The following is an 18,524-nucleotide window of genomic DNA, read 5'->3' on the forward strand; positions in this document are numbered from 1 at the left end:
CTGTTTTCTCAGTTGGGCACATCTCTTTCAAAAGTATTTAAGAGGTAATTCTTTTAAATGGTGACATTTCAAGGTCAACGTTTTCTGTGCTTCATATTCTTCACAGACTCTTCTTATTCATTATCTAATTATATCTTCATATTAAATATGCCATAGGGGTAGGGATGACATTTTTTAATCCTCATTTGACACAATCATACATGAGATTTAGATGAAATGAATTGACTCTGGATCATACACCTGGGTATCTAGAATGTAATATCCAAGAAGGCAGGGATTTTTTTGGGGGAGGGGCGTCCTGTTTTATTCACTGATGTTTCCCTAGTGCCTAGAACAGTGCCTGACATATAGCAGATTTAATACACATTTGTTGAACGAATAAATGAATGAACAAATCTGATTAGTGACGGAAGAGGTCCAATAATTCTCTAAACCCTCAACCATTGTTCCTTTAGTATTGACAAGCGTTGTGCTCTGTCCTCATGCTCGTCCCAATTTTCCTGTCTTTTCTGGAAGCAACTGTCCGGAGGTTTGCGGAGGCAAGGCCAGTGAGCCCTCGCCACTGAGGGGTAACCGGAACCCCCATCTCACAGAGATGGAGCAGGGACAGGAGGGGCGTCTATGGGGGAACTCCTCCTTGAGAGACTAAAGCTGACACTCCCCTGAGTTTACCAAGGACGTCAGAAAAGAAGGTTCGCTGGGTCCCTCTGTCCCGAGGATGCTGGTCTCACACGGCTTCTGGTGGCGGAGGTGGGAGGTGAGGGTGGAGGGATTCTCTAAAGAGGGCCCCATGGTCCCAGGCCCAAAGTGGCCCGGGTTTGGCCAGCGCGCTGAGGCTGCCACCCGCGCGGTTCCCGCCTGGCGGCTGCCTGGCAGCGGCGAAAGGCGGGGCGGTCGCGCTCCCCTCCGGGACACTGCGGCTGTGCCCGCCCCCGCCCCTCCCCCACCCCTCCCCCGCCGCCGCCCCGGCCGCCGATCGGGCGGGGCTTGTGGGGGGAGGGAGGCGGGGCCTGCAGAGGGCGGGGCGGCCGCGCGGGAAGCCGGCGGCCAGGGCGACGCTCAGACTGGGCCGGGCGCTCCGGCTGCGCGGGCTCTCGGGCGCCGCGGCGACAGCATCCTCCTCCTCCTCCTCCTCTCTTTCTTTTCTTCCCCTCCGCTTCTTTCTTTTCTTTCTCCTTCTTCCCCTGCCCCGTCCCCCGCTCTGCTCCTTCTCCGGAGGACATTAGGTCCTCAGGTCCCTGAACGGTGGCAGCGACGACCGCGGGTGCATCCAGTTTCTGCGCCCAGGTAAGAGAGCCGTCCCCACCTCTGTATAGGGTGCTTCTCTTTCTCCTGCCTCGCGCACCGCGTAGAGGGAGGAGAAGGAGCCCAGGAAAGGAATGGGAATGGGGAGGGGTTGTCTCGTCCTCTGTGCCTTGGAAGCAGGCACAGGTTGGCCGAGCTGTCCAGTCTTCCAGCTGGCGGAAGCTTCAGGCCCGGCCTCTCTAGGTGTCACTACTACGCAGCAGGGGACCAGGGCTGCTACCTGGGCTCTAGATTTGTAGAAGGGTGTGTGACCTCGGTAAGTACCACTTTGAAACGCCCGGGAATTTACGTCGGGTTAGGATATCTGTCTTGAGAGATATCCTTGTAAAAGAATTTCGAGATAGAGGTTTTTTGTTTTCTGGGTTTTTTGTTTGTTTGTTTTTTGTTTGTTTGTTTTGTCCATCTAACTGCAGAGAACTGCACACTGACGAATGAGTAAGTTAGAGAAGCCTTGTCAATTTGACATCATTTTCCCTGTAATTCTCCCAGAAACAGCTTGGAAGAGCAAGATTGATGAATATTTATAATTTTAGGAAAATGAAAAATTAATGTCTGGTCTTGTTGGAGGGCGGGACACGAAAAAATGAGTCTGGGTGAGCCTGAGCGTCCACGTAGTCTCTTTTTAAACGATGGGGGTGGGAAGCAGCATATACAGTGCATCTATTTTCTCTTTCTTCTTAAAAGGTGCTTTGGGGGCTGCAGTGCTGGATGCCTTCCTTCCCCAACCTCGTCTTTTGTTTAAGGATGGAAATTTAAAGGAGTGTGTGAGAGGAGCCAGGAGTGGGGCTCCTGTGTGTGTTTGGGTGTGTGTAGGGGGGAGGGGGTAGTAAAACGGATGGGTTCAGAAAAAAAAATCCTCGAAAACTGGAAATGGATGTTATTACTGCCTAGCATCAGGGTTTCAGGATTTTGTCAGAAAATAAAAAAAGCTTTATTAGCAACAAGCCCGTTTGTAACAATTGCTGTGTGCCATCAGCTGTAAGCCCTTAGCATAATGCTTCCAGCACATAGACCCTTTAAAACTGACTCGATGTGAAGGGTTTTTGTTTAAATGCGCTCACACGCACAAGCATGCACAGAGGTATGGTGGTACACACCACATACACACACACACATAAACACATTTGCATATATAATACACTATATACCTAATGTTGCAAAAGGGAGTGGATACTTAAAGACGAATCTTTAAATATTTATCCTTGAAGGTTTGGGATTATGGTGTGAATGAAATTTGTAGAGCAAAACAAATAAATATATGTTGTTGGGTGGTATATAATTTTGGATGTGAGGCGAAAGGATTAAAGAATATCGGTAAGGTGCTAACTTAAATGTTAAAAATATAAGTTATTTTAAAATGATCGGTCTGGGAGAGGAGACGACTGCTAACTGAAATTGAGGTTTGCAGCCTCAGTGAGGCGATGGAGAACAAAGCCTTTTATGTGAGCCACATTATGCAAAATGTCCCATGCTTGAGCTGCAGGTACCAGCCTAGTATAAAGCATAGCTCTGTAACCCTGTCATTTCACTGTGGGCAATTATAATTTTTTTGGCAATGAAAATAGATTAAATAAATAAAAGCTCTTGAGAATGCCCAGGAGGAAGATTATAGCCTTTCACTTGAATGTGACTCAAAACACCCATTTAACTGGGCAATTGGTGTCTACATATTTTGGTAGAAATCTTTATGAATCTGTAAAAAATCATGGGCATTTCAGTCACCCCCTCTTCATGCACAAAAGCATTTCCTTCTCAAGGAAAAGTGAAAGGCGTTTTTGTCTTTCACTAAAAAGTGTTATATTTGCGTGTGTATGTATGTGGTGTGTACCACCATATGCCTGTGCATGCCTGTGTGTCTGATTTTACGTTGCTTTCCTGGTAATTTTATCTGGTTATCGTAGGTTTACATCTGGAATCACGATTTGCATGTGATAGAGCTATTGTGCCTTTAGGATCAGTGGTACATGCAGTTTATCTGTCCGTGCTTTATTTAATTTTAGTATTTCACAATATGCTATAATGTTATTTAATTTCCAAAATTCTTTTTGTTGTTGTTTTTATTTTACCCATAAGCAGAAATTTGCTTAACATACATCTGGAGATCTAAGCAATTTAAAAATTGAGCTTCCTTTTTAAAAAAAAAAAAAATTTTAAATACATGAATTTTCATTTTCTTTGCTTCCCTCCTCTTTTCATTTCCCTCGCCCCCATCAAGTAACCTGTTTCTTTGTGACTCTGTCAATGCTGCTTTCAGCTTCTAGTTATGTCTAGACTATCAAAAGTAGAGCCAGTGTTCTCAGGAATTTCAAATTTAGGATTTGTTAATTCTCTGTAGCAACTCTCCCAGGATGACTTGTTTACAGCACCTTCTCAGGGAGGAAAAGGAGAAAAAATGTGCTGAGAGAGCATGACCCAGTGAAACCGGCACAGCCATTACCTCATCCTACTAGCTACTTCAGATTCATTGAGAGAGCAGGCATCCTCTCAGTGGAAACCAAACACCAGGAGCACACCCATCTCAAGGCAGAAGCCTTTCTCCTCCCATAGCAGCCTCTACTGTGTTGCTCTGCTGAGATTAAAGGGATATTTTCTCTTTTATGGATTTCTTTTCAAGGATCTTGAACTTGGTCATAAGTATGCAACCAGAAATGAAACTTGGCACAGCATACCCGAAGGAATAATTTCATTCCTTTACCACTTTTGGCTTAAATCGATTTGCAAATTTTCTAAACATCAGAAGGGAGAAGGAAGAAAAATGCTTGTTGGTGTATTTTTGCATGTTTTCTTATGACACCCATTTTTTTGTGGAATTTTACTAGCAACTAGATAACAGACTGGATTGTTATGCTTTTGAAAAATGGAGTTGCACTGTTGGACTTTAAAATGAAATAGTTACAATGTTTGCTTAGATGTATACATGACAATATGTGGATACTTAAAATATTCATTGATGTCCCCATAAGACTGACCATATGAAACCAACTTGGAGATTTTAGTATTCAAGTTGATCACTTTGGTTAATGAATTCCTTTCAATGCGTAATTTCCTCTTGACAGATTAAGATAAAGAATCTGAAATAACGGTTACAGTGGATGATAACACCACCCCCAGGTCAATACCATATCCCTTAATGCTAAAAGTAGTCATTTAGGTAAGTTATTAGTAATGCATTAGTAAAAGTTATCCAAAGATAACATTCTGGAACAGTCATAAACTCTTATGTCTCTGAAACATCAGGTAAAGATGCTGTTACGCTCTTTGAGTCATATCTGATTCTCTCAGATATGTCTGTTCTTTTTCTACTTTAGTTCTCCCTATGCCTTTCTTAATGCCATTGCCTTGATGATCTGCTCAATCTAGACCTTCTTATGTGTGAGCAGTATTTTGATCATTTCACTGATTTTTTTCCCTCTCTATTCATTCCATTCTTTTAAATCTCATATTTGAATGTTAGTCTTCTCGAGGCATTTTGTCTTCAATACTGTTACTCTCAATACAAATTTAGCCTTTACTTTTCATTTAGGAGAGTATTTATTCTGATTTATTTATTTATTTAATTTATTAGGTATCTCTTAAGTTTCTTACTGGATGCAGAATATTGTACTGGGGACTATGTATAGAGACACAAAAAATACTACAGGGCTCCTGGCTTTAAGAAACTTATACAACAATGTAAAGCAATTATACTCCAATAAAGATATATAAAAAAAAAAAAAGAAACTTACAAATAAAGTTAGAGGGATTTGTTTCTTTTGTAATGGGGAATAACTAAGAAGTAACATTTAAATGAGCAGCTATTGTGTTTCAGATATGATACATAAGTGCGAGGGACTGCACTTGGGCAGGGTAATGTCCCAACACCTCAAAGACAAGCTTTTATGTATCAGTTATGTAAATGTCCTAATGTACACCCTGTATATCCTTCTTTTTCCATATATGTATTCTCTCTATATAATTATATAAATATTTGTATATATAAACTAGGGAATTGTAAATATAACATCTCTGACACACAGTGGAAGTACTAAGTATCCCAAAGGCTTCAGCCAGTCAGCTGAATCAGCTGTAGAAGGTCAGATCATTAAATGCTGGACAGCACATGAAAATCTCAATTCAGATTATTCTAAGCAACTTTTGGTGTCTCAAGAAATTATCAGTCCCAGGAATTGATTCCAGGCACCAAAGTAGTTAAAGAACTACAAAGTAAGAAGTGGCACACGAAGGGCCAAAATCATGGGAGAGGGTCTGTGAGAAAGTTTGGGTGAGTAGGTGCGGGTAGAGGGAGATGAGGAGCGAAAGCAAATTCTCAGCTACATTCCCTTTAGGCTGGAGATGAGCCTTTGTCTAAGTGGGTGAAGAGGGAAAAAATCTGTTTTGTTTTTCTACCTCAACATAATATTTTCTTTGAATCCCTCCCCTGTCATTACTTTGAACTAAGGCCATAGGTGTTTTCTTGTAAAATTTATACAGGGTGCTTATTGGAAGCAATTCTATAGTGAATTAAAAATTTTAAAACAATATGAACACAATTAGTTGACTTTTTATGAGAAACACTGTGAATGTAATCTTTGAACTTAGTCTTTCCTGTTCAAGAGAGGTAAACTCTTTGAGTGGTGATACTTTTTAACTGTGATACGTTTTGCATAGACGTTTTAGTGAAATTCTGTGGAAGTTAAGACAGAGCTCAGGATTTCCTTTTTCAGTCAGTTGTTAAATTTATATTGTGGATTTTAAAGAAAGTTTTAAACAATTTGTTTTTCATTAATATACACCAGAGGGGACAACTCTTATGTTTTGCTTTTTGTTATGTTAATAGGCCTTTTAGAGAAAATAATTTAACTAAGATCACACAGCTTGACTTTCCTCCTGCTTTCTTCTTTTCTTCCTTTCTTCTCCCTCACTGTCTTTCCCTTCCTTCCTTTCTCCTTTTCTTCCTTTGCTCCTTCCTTTCAATTTGTATTGGCAAAAAAAAAGTCACTGATCATTAGAAAATGCAAATATAGCCTGCTATTTTTCTTGCAGTTTATTTTCTATCATATCTATATTTCTCATTTAACATGCAGTTTTATGCCAATTTCTCCTCCTTCTCAGGGCTCCATCCCTATCTTGGCCCCTTCTTTGATCTTGACTTTTATATTTTCTAGCATTGAACAATCTTTTCCTTGTATACCAGTCTTTGATCGTGCTTCCTTCCTCTAGAAGGCCTTTCTGAACCAGGAAGAAAAGTTACTACCTTGTTTCTTCCCATTATTTGTACCCAAGTTGACTCAGACTCCCTTATCTTACAGACAATTGCTTATCCCAATTGTGTCCTTTCCAGCCTTCTTCAAATTAGTTAAAAAAAGAAAAATATGGTACACCTGTACAACTTACTGCTTTCAAAATGAAAAATTTGATTAGCCAACTGTATTTTGTTATTTTATTCACCTGACATCAAATAAAATGGTTTGACTGTTTTTTAAAATTGAATTGATTGGTAAAGTCATTATGTGTCAGGCAGTCCACTGTCTTCGTTTTATGCTAGCTAACTACACTGATGTTCACCTAAGTTGAACTACATTAATTTAATTTTAAATGAAATATTCCTACTTACATTGCTTTGTACAGCATCAGCATTAGCCATCTTGAATCCATCTCAAAATGATCATAAAACACAGTACTTGAATATCCATGAGTATATTTCATTGCTTAAATATCTAGCTCCCTTATATTTAAAGCTAACTTATAAGTAAATATACAAACAAGCTCTTTTAGTTTGAGATAGAATAATCATGCCAATATGAACCCTTTATATCACATTACTTTAGGTATTAATGGATTTATAGTTGGCCATGTTGTATTGTAAAAATTGCAACATACTGTATTATGTTGTTAATGGACAGCAGTGAAATTATATAATAAATTGGTATGAGAAAATGTTTTCTAATTTTATTGGCTAGAAAGCAGCACAATTAAATAATGCTCAGCTTTGAAACTGTATTATTTTATTTGGGTATTGTGCCTCTCAAAATTGTAATTTAGTCTTTCCTTTAGAGTATACATTTTTGAGCAGAACAATATTTTAAACAATATGCTGCCTGTTTTTCTGGTGTTTATGAGACCACATTCCTTTGGCCCACTTTGAAAACAAACAAGCAAAAAAAAAGTTTTTAGGATTCAGTTATGCATTCTTTTTATGTTAATGTCATCTAATATAGCGAGGAAAAGATCTGATTCTGTAATTTACTACACATACTTATATTGTTCAAACAAAAATCTGCAATCTGTAGCATACAATTTCTTTGCTCAGTGGACAAGAATATGGAGTCATAACGCCTGTAACAACTTATTAGTCCACCAAATGTGTCTACCTTGTGTTTCACAAAGGGCTAGCATGGTGGTATTTGTGTGTGTGTGTGTGTATGTGTGTGTGTGTGGGTGTGTATGTGTGTAATAATCACAGAGTTAGCCTTATGTTTATGCCATTTTCTATAGTTGAGATAAATTGTTATATAATCAGTTGATTTATAGAAAATTTAAAATTATACTTTGATGAGAATATTTTGTATTAAATACAATTTTATAGGAAAAACAATGACATAATTATTCATTAACGAAATCAAATCAGATGAATTTCAAACAATTACTATATTTTTCTGTTTGGAGAGATATAGTCCAAATTTCACTGCCCATTATTAAAATCAAATGATACAGCTAAGTCTTGTGCTCAAAATCAGAGCATCTCCATGTTGATCAAATGTCCTGAATTGAAATACTGGTCCCTTAAATTTATCTTTTAAGAAGTGCAGGTGGCACTGCTATTGCATGGAAAATGCAGTTTATCTTCATTTAAACAGCAGAAGCCAGGATTGATGGAACTTTAGAAATTTTGCTGCTAAGAAAGCATTAAGAAAGCACTGAGCATCCTATTGGAAGCTAAATCTCTTATAAAACAACCAAGTGAGTATGATCTAGGGTTTATTTTAATGGGTTTGGCCATTGTGCCTCAAACTAAAGCTTGCCTCATTCATAGATTACATGATGAAAATTATTATAGACCATTAAGTGGTCTTTGGTGAAATTGAGGTTTAGTGGGGTTTTTTTTAAGTTCTTATCACTTTCAGACCAATCACTAGTTCCATGATTTGGGGGTTTTTTGTTTTATTTTGAAAAATACCACATTAAGTGAGGGTGGTCCATATCAAGATTGTAAATTATGACAACTTGGTACAATCTTGGACAGTCTCACTGCCCTATTTCAGCCTCTTCCCAAAGACTACCATCAAGTTTTATGATAAGTATCCAAAGTTTTCCATAAAAAAACTGATATTGAAATGAGTAAACTTATTAATGAAATCTTTTCCTTTTCCTTCCTAATATATTTATAGTCCGTGTAACAGTAGCTTTTTGTAACCCTAATAATTGGTGGCCTAGAAGGACTGTGTGCTTATACATCTGGAAACAAAGTCTATTCTTCTGTGCCTCTGCCCTGTGACAGAAGGGACATCAGTTCTTAAGACTTGCTAATTATATATGACTTAGATGTTTGGAGAGGAAGAGGGACCCTTAGGAGCAAATGGTGTGAACCTCTGATGTACATATAAGTAAACTGGGACAGGGAGTGGTTAAGTGACTTTCCTGAGGTTCTGAGTAGTGGAACCGGGCCTAAGATTTAGTTATTCAGGTCAAACTCAGCCTGGTAAGGGGATGCCAGTAAAGAACCATCTCACTAGGACTCTCTGCTTCCAATTCTGGTTATATTTTTGTTCTCTGACCTAAGGGTGGGGTGATCTGGCAGTCATACCTGCCCCACTTTGTGACTCAACTGTGACTTTCACATGAATATAAAAGAGGGAGAGACTCAGGCCATTCCAACCAGCTCCATGCCAGCTCCACTGCTGAACGTGGTGAGACTAAACCCGGTCCAGGAAACACTGACAAGGCTGCTGCACCAGGTTCATTCTTGTGGTTTGGATCTCTTAGGACAGAAGTTTAAACTCTCTGGGGTTGTGTGCCCAGACTCAAGGTACTTAAAAAGCCAAGGAGCTTTCCTCTGAACTTGAACTATCCATACTGATGCCTCCAGATTGATTGAGTTTGTGTTTAAACTTGGCTCTGTGTTCAAGGGGAATCCAACAAAAATAGCCAGGTTGAAACTTTTTTATGACCTATAACACTATGAAATTTTCTCAAAAATAGCTTTCCTTTTGTGTCTCTGCAACTTTAACATTTTTAGCTAAAAGGAAGTGAGCTAGAAAGGCTGTGGCCTCTGTGTCTGTGTCTGTTTCCCTCTTAACTTTTCTACTCTCGTATGTCTTCCTGTTTCTCTGCCTCCAGTGTTCCAGTCCTCTTGTTTCTTTGCTTCATCCAAGGAGACAGCAAATTAAATAAGAATTAGTTGTTTCCATGGTTACTGTGTTCAGTAGAGCTTCACCCGTACCCACACTGCTTAGGCATTATAGAGTCTTAAGCTGACAAATATATGAAAGGCATGAAGAGCATCTTGGAGGAAAGAAATTAAGCAGAAAGCATGCTTAAATATTTAAAGAGAAGTATACTCCTAGTCACTGAAAACTGAAACTGTATACCACTATCTAGGGAGTGAAGGAATTCTAATGTCATCCTTCTGTTAAAGAATGTCATATAGTATGTCCTAATTCTCTAAATGAATGTATTTAGTCATTAATCAGAATTGGAGTTACCGTTTTATCACTGAGTAGCTGGAACAATTCCTTAAAATATTTACCATGAACATTTGAGAAAGGATGGGCTATACATCTTGGCTTCTCCTGAAGTATCTTTATTTTGAGCCATAAATATAGGAAAAAGCCATCTTAATTGCACATCACGAATGTATACCTATGAAGGCAAATCTTTTAAAATAAGATATTTTATGCTTTTCTTCTTAGATGTGGTTTATTGAATTTGATAGTCTGAAAATCTAAATGATCCATAAAGAGTAAAAATTGAGTTATTTGTAGTGAGGTGGATGGACCTAGAGTCTGTCATACAGAGTGAAGTAAGTCAGAAAGAGAAAAACAAATACCATATGCTAACACATATATATGGAATCTAAAAAAAAAAAAAAAAAATGGTTCTGAAGAACCTAGGGGCAGGACAGGAATAAAGACGCAGCCGTAGAGAATGGACTTGAGGACACAGGGAGGAGGAAGGGTAAGCTGGGATGAAGTGAGAGAGTGGCATGGGCATATATACACTACCAAATGTAAAATAGATAGCTAGTGGGAAGCAGCTGCATAGCACAGGGAGATCAGCTTGGTGCTTTGTGACCACCTAGAGGGGTGGGATAGGGAGGATGGGAGGGAGACACAAGAGGGAGGAGATATGGGGATATATGTATATGTACAGCTGATTCACTTTGTTATAGAGCAGAAACTAATACACCATTGTAAAGCAATTATACCCCAATAAAGATGTTAAAAATAATAATAATATTTTTTACTAAATGATGTTCTTGGGAATAATTAGTTTTTTAATTTTAACTTTTGTATTATGAATAATCTATACGTGGTATTTTACAGACAATACATATTTGTATAATTGCTCATGAAAAGTTAGTGTGTGCAACAGGGATATTATTAATCTCCATACTTGAAAAATGATACCCTATTATCTTTCTTAAACTGCCAAACTCTCTGAAATGTGAAAAATGTTGCACAGGTATTCTTTTGGATGAAACAGAAAGTTAAAAAAACAAAGAAACATAGTTTTTGTCTTGCAGATTTTTAAATTTTTAAATAGGAGAAAATTTATAAAAGACAAAAATTCATGGTCACAAAATTTTAACATTTAAACGTAAACACTACAGGACAAATAGATACTCTTTGTTTTTCTTCCACTTAAATATCACGCTGGTGTGCCCTAAGTACTTCTAATATCATGGTCCATAAATCATTTATTTATTTACCAAATGGTTATTAGATCCCGAATATACAGCGGGAACTTTTTTGAATATATAGGATATTGGGACAAACCACACAAATTCCTGCCCTCATGGAGATAATATTCTAGTAGTGGGAGACAGAAATTAACATGTAAACCAAATTTCAGACACAAAAAAAATGCTGCAAGAAATAGAAAACAGGAACACATAATAGAGCTAGTCTGGGATGGCATAGGCTGTTCTTGGAGACATGAGTAATGAGAAGTAGCCAGGCATATGAATATCTGGGGGAAAAGTTTTCAAGCAGAGGGAACAGAGAAAACAATAGCCTTAAAGCAGGAAGAAGCCTGGAATATTTGAGAAACAAATACAAAGCCAGTGGCCCTGGAGTCTGATGAACGTGGTAGAGGGTGATGGGACAGGAAATCAGGGTAGAAGGCAGATAGCAGGCCACAAGGTTCTCTTGACCATGATAAGGGGGTTGACTTTTATTTAATTGGCAGTACGTTCTAATTTTTAAGGTAGTAGAAGCAAAATTTTTTTTGAGAATCTCATAAGAGCTTTCAAAGATTAATTATGTCTTCTAAATCTCTGTAGATATATTTGTTAACATCACTAATGCATTAAATCACAAGAGAGAAATCATTTAGAAAATTAGAAATCAATGATAGAGATAAGATTAGATTTTTGTTGATATAAAATGCTCTAAACATGGGTAACCCAAATTGTGTCATTTTCTTGAGATATTGGAGAATTACATATATAAGTGATTTAAACCCCTGCAGCTTTTTTGTACCTGAAACTAAGTTTTTAAAAAAATCTAAACAGAAAATTATAAATCCATGTTTGAGGAAAGTAGTCACAAAAATCACTCCAGTGTCAATATGAATGTGTTCTTTGGCTATTTCCCCACAGCAGCTTTAGTTATAAACAAGGCCAGGTGCCAAGCAACAACCAATATGGTACTGAAATTTATAAATGAATTAAGTAACGGAGTTACACATATTTTGCTTTTCACAGGTAATGGCCTAAATGTCCTGAAATTTAGTAAGTGAGCTGATCCAATTTCATGATGATCTTGAATCACCTTTGAGATTAATGGTTAGTTTACCTCTTCATGTGTATTGCTTATGCTAAAATATTTAAATGTACTTTTCAAATATTTGTAGACCTAGTATAATGCTCTACTGAACTTAGCATTAAACACAGTTTGCCAGACTTTTGATTGATTGTACTTTTGGCATAATTCAAGGCTGTTTACTTTTTTCCTAGGCATTTCCTCAATAGAAAACAAAACTATTAATTTTTTTACTTTCATGTAATATTATTTATAGGGCATTTTCAAAATATCACATAATTTAGGAGAAAGTAGTATTTTTATTTTATAATGAGGAATTGAATTACTGTTGATTTTTCTTCAAGCTTCTTTTCTTGACTTCCACTTTGTTTTGTTTTTAGGATTAATTAATTATATGATGTAAATTGCTTTAATGTGGAACAGTTAGGTAGAATGATATATCTATCTCCCAGACTTGCAATTACTCAAGTTTATTAAATATATGAATAACAAACCAACAAATAATTCAAATATATATTAAACTCTAAATAGCATTCTTGAAATTTTATTTAAATGTAGGCCTTTTAATATTGAGATATCACTAAATATCGAATATAAACTGTTATTTCAAAGAACTGATGAAAGGCTTTAAGAAAAACAAGAAAGTGATTGATTTTCTTCTATATGTACAACCATGCTTATGCTATGGGATGTAAAATATACAGCATGTTGTTCTCCTCTAGTTGCCACTCACTAGAGACACAAGACATAAAACTAATATTAAAAAGAATATAATGCACAATAAGGTAAATGGTAAAGAATAGCATGTCTTGTAAGTGCTATACAAATCTGGAGGAGGGAAGTATATCACCATGTGCAGAAGCAGCTAAAGATTTCATGTGGGAAGCAGGATGTGGAGTGGGGCTGCATAAGTGGCTTGGTTTGGAAAGCACCCAGGTAGGATAATAACAAAAGCAAAGACACTGAGGTGACAAAGAGCAAGGTAAACCATATTGCCTGCAGTGGGGGATTCCTTTTGGAGAAGAGTAAGATGGGTAGGTGGTCTTGGATTTGTAGAGGTCCTTAAATACTGGGCTTACTTGGGGTTTTGGTTTTATCATAAGGCCATTGGAGTCAGTGAAGGATTTTGACTTGGGGAGGAGGGTAAGGAGTGTGATGTTTTAAGATTAGCAAGAAAAATTTGAGAGGATGTAGTGGCAGGTCTAGAATTTCTACATATGGTGTGGCATAGAGACATCAACCTATTTAGAGGCAGAGACTAAGGGACTTGTTTGGGAGCTATGGTTGCAGACATTTTCACAAACAGCTAAGAAAATATCAATACCAAAGAATGGAGGTGGTGACACTGATAAAGATGGGGTGAGGAATGCCAGTGTCAAAAAGTTCAGAAATACAGGCTTGAAATAGCCCCAAAGAGTTAGAAACCATGTAGAACTATAGTCAGTGAGTAATATGCCCTCCTATTGGGGTTATGTCATGTGCATGCAAAATATGTATTTTTAAAAGGACATTGGCCTTGGAAAACAAAGCAAAGAAATAAGGACAAATTTCAATTCAACTCCTCTGATTTCTAGGCCATATTGGAAATGAACTATGTGACTATACAAATTACTTTAGTAAACAATTATTGAAAATCAATGGTATGAGTGTCTAAAATTAAGTAAACAGATTTTCTTGCAAAAGATTACAAACATTTTTGTTAGATATTTATTTCTGATTTTAAATAGTTGCATTCTAACAATGTTTTTATAAATAATATCAAATGTCAGGGTTAGCAAGCTATTCTGTAAAGGGTCAGACAGAAAAATTTTTGGGCTTTGTGGGCCATATATAGTCTCTGTTGAAATTGCTTAGCTCTGCTGTTGTAGCAAGAAAGCAGCCATAAACAATATGTAAACAAATGGGTATTGCAGTGTTCCAATAAAGCTTTATTTATAAAAACACATGACAGGTCCATTGACCAGTGGATTGTAGTTTGGCACCACCTGATATATACTGTCTTGGTTGAACATGAATCTAGAAAATGTCTTTAAAATTATAATAACCATACTTTTAAGAGGTCACAAATACATAAAGACTATGTAAGGACAATAGTTATATATTTCTCTTTATGAAGACCCATGGAATCTTTAGATTTCTTTCAAGTCAGAGCGTGTTAAAAACTACTTGACTTTGTCTTAAACCACTGGGTTGGTTTTATCATATGGACACTAATTGTGTTTCTATTTTTTCCTTGGCCTCTAATAACCTCAGAATAAAGTTGTGTCCTACTTCAAGTAACTGGGCAGAACCTAAAGTATACATTTCACATGCTAACTATTTCATGCTTTACTTTCTTAGATTTCCATTTGTAATTTTTTTAAATCCTTTTTAGAACAAGGTAAGGTATAAATAAAGCTACATTCTGTACTTTCATCAGAGATCCACTTACAATTAAAGTCTTTGACCAGAGTTCTTCCTTTCCAGGAGTAAAGGTGACATGGCATTTCAATCATGTTTGCTCTTCAATTAGGACAGATTGCATTGCTCTTGTTATTCAGTTTCCACAACTGAAATCATTTTCTCAAAAATAAACTGTGACTTTTGTGTGAATATGCTATTGCAGAGCAACTATTAAATCTGTTACCCTCATACTATAAAAAAATGGGATTGTTGCTGCTAAACCTTTTGCTGTGTTTGTTTTACCACAAATGCTTTTCAAACCATTTTTCAACCCCCAGGACCTCAGTAGTCCTGGTAGGAAGCTACTAAGATCCAAATATATTCTCTCTTTTATGAATGCATGAACGTGGAAATATTCTAGGGATTAGAAATGAGATCTTTAAATACTCTTCTTTCTCTACAGAATGCTACATGAGATTTCTCACTTCAAAGTGAAATCTTGGACTCATGGTATAAGGAATGAGTTTTGAATTTTTTTTGTTTTGTTTTAAATACTCATCATGTGAAATGATACTGTTGCCTTTTGTTTTTAATAATAGGTCTTTTTAATACATTGGAATTAAATAATTGGTCTAATTTTGACTGCCCTGTTCAATTAATAGTGAAATGTATTTGTTTGACTCTTCTGGAAATGTTATACTGGTCAAGAGAGCTCTTCATGTGACCATTCACCTGAAAAATATATTATCAATTAGATGTGACTTAAAAATGATTCTTAGACATAATCAGGGAAGTGTCATGGAAAATGACAATATTCTTCTTTAAAAGTTAAGAAAAAGGGAGAGAAGAATACCATATAAGAAAAAGATAAATTAGAAAACCCCTGGTATTAGTTAGAGGTTGATTCCACTTTATCAGTATACTTGTGTTTAGATTGTTTCACTGTAATAGTTTTCTGTGGTTTAGCATCACAGAGAGTTAGAAATTATAACAAGTTGCATTTCAGTTAGACTGGAACATAGAATGGTGAGTGATGGGCCATGGATATAGTTAGAGCCAGGTTTAAAAAATATCGTGGCCTAGGCACATTTATAGGGATCATAATAGGCGTGATCCTGTTCTAATTTCATTGTTAGTGAAATATACAAAGTATCTCAAACATTAGCAAGAGGGTTAGGTTAAATAGTATTAAGTTAGTCGTAATGAAAAAGTGGCATCATATTTTCCTAAAGCAAATTCAATTTGAATTTCTCATGCTAAAAAAAAATTACATTTTATTGTATATATCAGATGTAAATGGAGACAGTCTGTAAAGAAGGCTGTAAATGGAGTATGCATATTTAACCTTGAGAACATCCATTTTATTATTTTAAAATAACTATTTCAAGGTGAAAATTGCTTAAGGCTTCTGTATTGTGTGGGGTTATTTTTCACATCACAAAACATATCAAAAACGTGAGAGCAACCACTGGAGATTTTTGTAACAAAGGAAATAACTGTGACTTTATATCTTTGTGATAAAATATATCAATAGTTTATTGTTTGAATAATTCTACTGAATTTATTCAGAATCCTTTTTCTGGAGAGAGAATGAGGAAAAGATAGTGAACAACTGCAGTTGCCTTCCCCAAATTATTATGCCCCTCAGAGGTTCTTAGATCTGTAGAGAAGGTTATGTATGTGGAGAATCTGCTCCCACCAGTGAGCCGAGGAGCCCTGGTTTAGGCCAAGACATGTGTGAAAAATGTTCCTGCTCAGAAAAGTGCTGTTGACTTAGAGTGGCACTTATTCAGGCCATTTCTGAACTCAGGTTGGAGTCCTCCAGATGGAGTGAAAACTAACCTTAAAATGACACAGCTCTTTGGTGGTCAGATTTACTATTACATACCATCTTCATAAAATCTAGGGGTACATGTATCCACAGCACAAGATATAGTTAACATACAAACAGTACTTCAAATTTGGGATAACTGTGTTATATAGTTAGTTATAATATAACCTAAAAATAGAATAAAAATGGACCCCATATTGGAAAAATCTATGCAACTGTAATAAAAATTTCATTTCATTTTATTTTATACTTAAATATAATTTACTGACTTTTATTCTGTCATCACTTAAGTTAATAAAATTGGAAAGTTAAACATTTGAAATTGTACACAAACATTATGATGACTCATCACCAAACGTCTATAAAAGTTTCTTCTCCATTTCTGAGGATAGAGAGGATAAAATAGAGAACAGAGAGGGCAAGCATATGGCAATACTTTGTGTAACTCCAGCTTTGCTTTGCTTTGCTTTGTTATTTCTGTGTGTCCACATTGATGCTCTGTTTTATTTGTCGTTTATGAGACTACACATACTTAATTACTTAGTTCTACAACTACTCGTGATTCCTAAGGTCCACATTTATTAATACTTATAATCCTTTGAACAAGATGGTGTGTGTGTGTGTATGAGATTTATAAAGGGCAACTGTCTTTGCATGGACTCCTAAAAGAAGTACCAAAAAAAAAATGTTAAGTCCAAACCAAACTACAACCTCGTTGGCCCTTGTTTCATTATCTTTAAAATGAGGATAGTTCCCAAACATCTCTCAAGTTTTTTGTGTTTTGTTCTGTTTTGGTGGTTTTGGATCTAAGAACCTCGAAGTCAAATTAAGGCTATCTTTTAGGACCAGGATGTATTGTTCCTCAGGAAGTAACAAAATGAACAAAATGCTCTCCATGCCACAATTGTACCTCCAATGAAAAAGGCAATGTGGACAGATTTACCATACATAAGAGATGTCTAACACCTATGGGTCGTATCAGCCATTCTTGAACTAAGGGGCATAAAGCTAAGCATTCATGAAATTTTAAATCAATGTTAAGTCATTCCACTAGTTGATACTGGGATAAACAACATGAATAGACATGGGCAATGCACTGAATTTATTTGGAAGAAGATGTAAATGAAAATAATATCTTAACAGACCCTTATTTATTTTATTGTATGTTATAGTATACACAGTGATTTTATCATGATGAATTAAACACTATTTTTTATATTGTGTTTAGATTTATCCGTCTAGATCATTGTATGTAGGCTGTGTACATTTTCAGAGTAGGCCACTTTTTAAATATCTTTGAAAACTTCAATAATCTCATTTTTAAGGTAGAGAATATGAGACCTTAGTCACTATATAATTTTATTTGCTTGCTTGCACTGTGCAAGGTGTCCCTACTGTCCAGAAAATTATGTGGATTAAGGGAATGATCAATAAATATTTTTGAATCAATGAATGGTTTTAGAGAAATTAGTTTAGAACCCCAAAAAGTTTAACACAACCTGTTTAGTACTATACCAAAAAGGAAATAATCACTCTTTTTTGGGGTGGTAAGGTTTGAAGGAATCAACACTGTCTCTTTCTCTTAAAAGAAAAAAAAAAAACCAACCAATTCCATATGTCTAAAACACCCAATTTTTACCTTTCTTTAAGACATATTAAACATTAGCACTCTCCCCTCTTATTGAGTCCTTGGGAAAGTCATTTGACTCTCTGGGCCTCAGTTGTCTAATCTACAAAATGAGGGGATAAATCTAATTGTCTCCAAGACTGCTTCACATTCTATGGTTAATTGAAAGGACATTGCATTAATTTCATACTTTTGCACAAATCAGTTTGTCATGTTAAATAGCTATTTGTCCAGTAAAGGTTTCAGTGATTAGAATGCTGACAGATAAGTTTTTTTATTAAGGAAAACTGAATGTCACAAAGGAAGGTTGGAATTATGTTTCTTTTAGAGGAACACAGGTATCCATTATGAGCATCTACTTTATATTCAGCAAATGTTTATTAAGAATGTTATGAGCCCCTGACTGTGATGAGCCATG

General features: G+C 36.4%; 1 protein-coding gene across 6 annotated transcripts in view; it reads left to right on the plus strand.

The window, feature by feature from the left end:
- The first annotated feature begins 1,056 nt into the window (after positions 1-1,056).
- The window catches only part of MAP2 (microtubule associated protein 2), a 277,893-nt gene continuing 260,425 nt past the window's right edge, over positions 1,057-18,524 (plus strand). For all 6 annotated transcript variants that reach the window (XM_061186957.1, XM_061186965.1, XM_061186974.1 and 3 more), the window contains exon 1: positions 1,057-1,287. The gene's annotated coding sequence lies outside the window, so the exon portion shown is untranslated. The remainder of the gene's footprint in view (positions 1,288-18,524) is intronic.

This window comes from Eubalaena glacialis, chromosome 1 (assembly GCF_028564815.1).
Source record: "Eubalaena glacialis isolate mEubGla1 chromosome 1, mEubGla1.1.hap2.+ XY, whole genome shotgun sequence".
NCBI lineage: Eukaryota > Metazoa > Chordata > Mammalia > Artiodactyla > Balaenidae > Eubalaena > Eubalaena glacialis.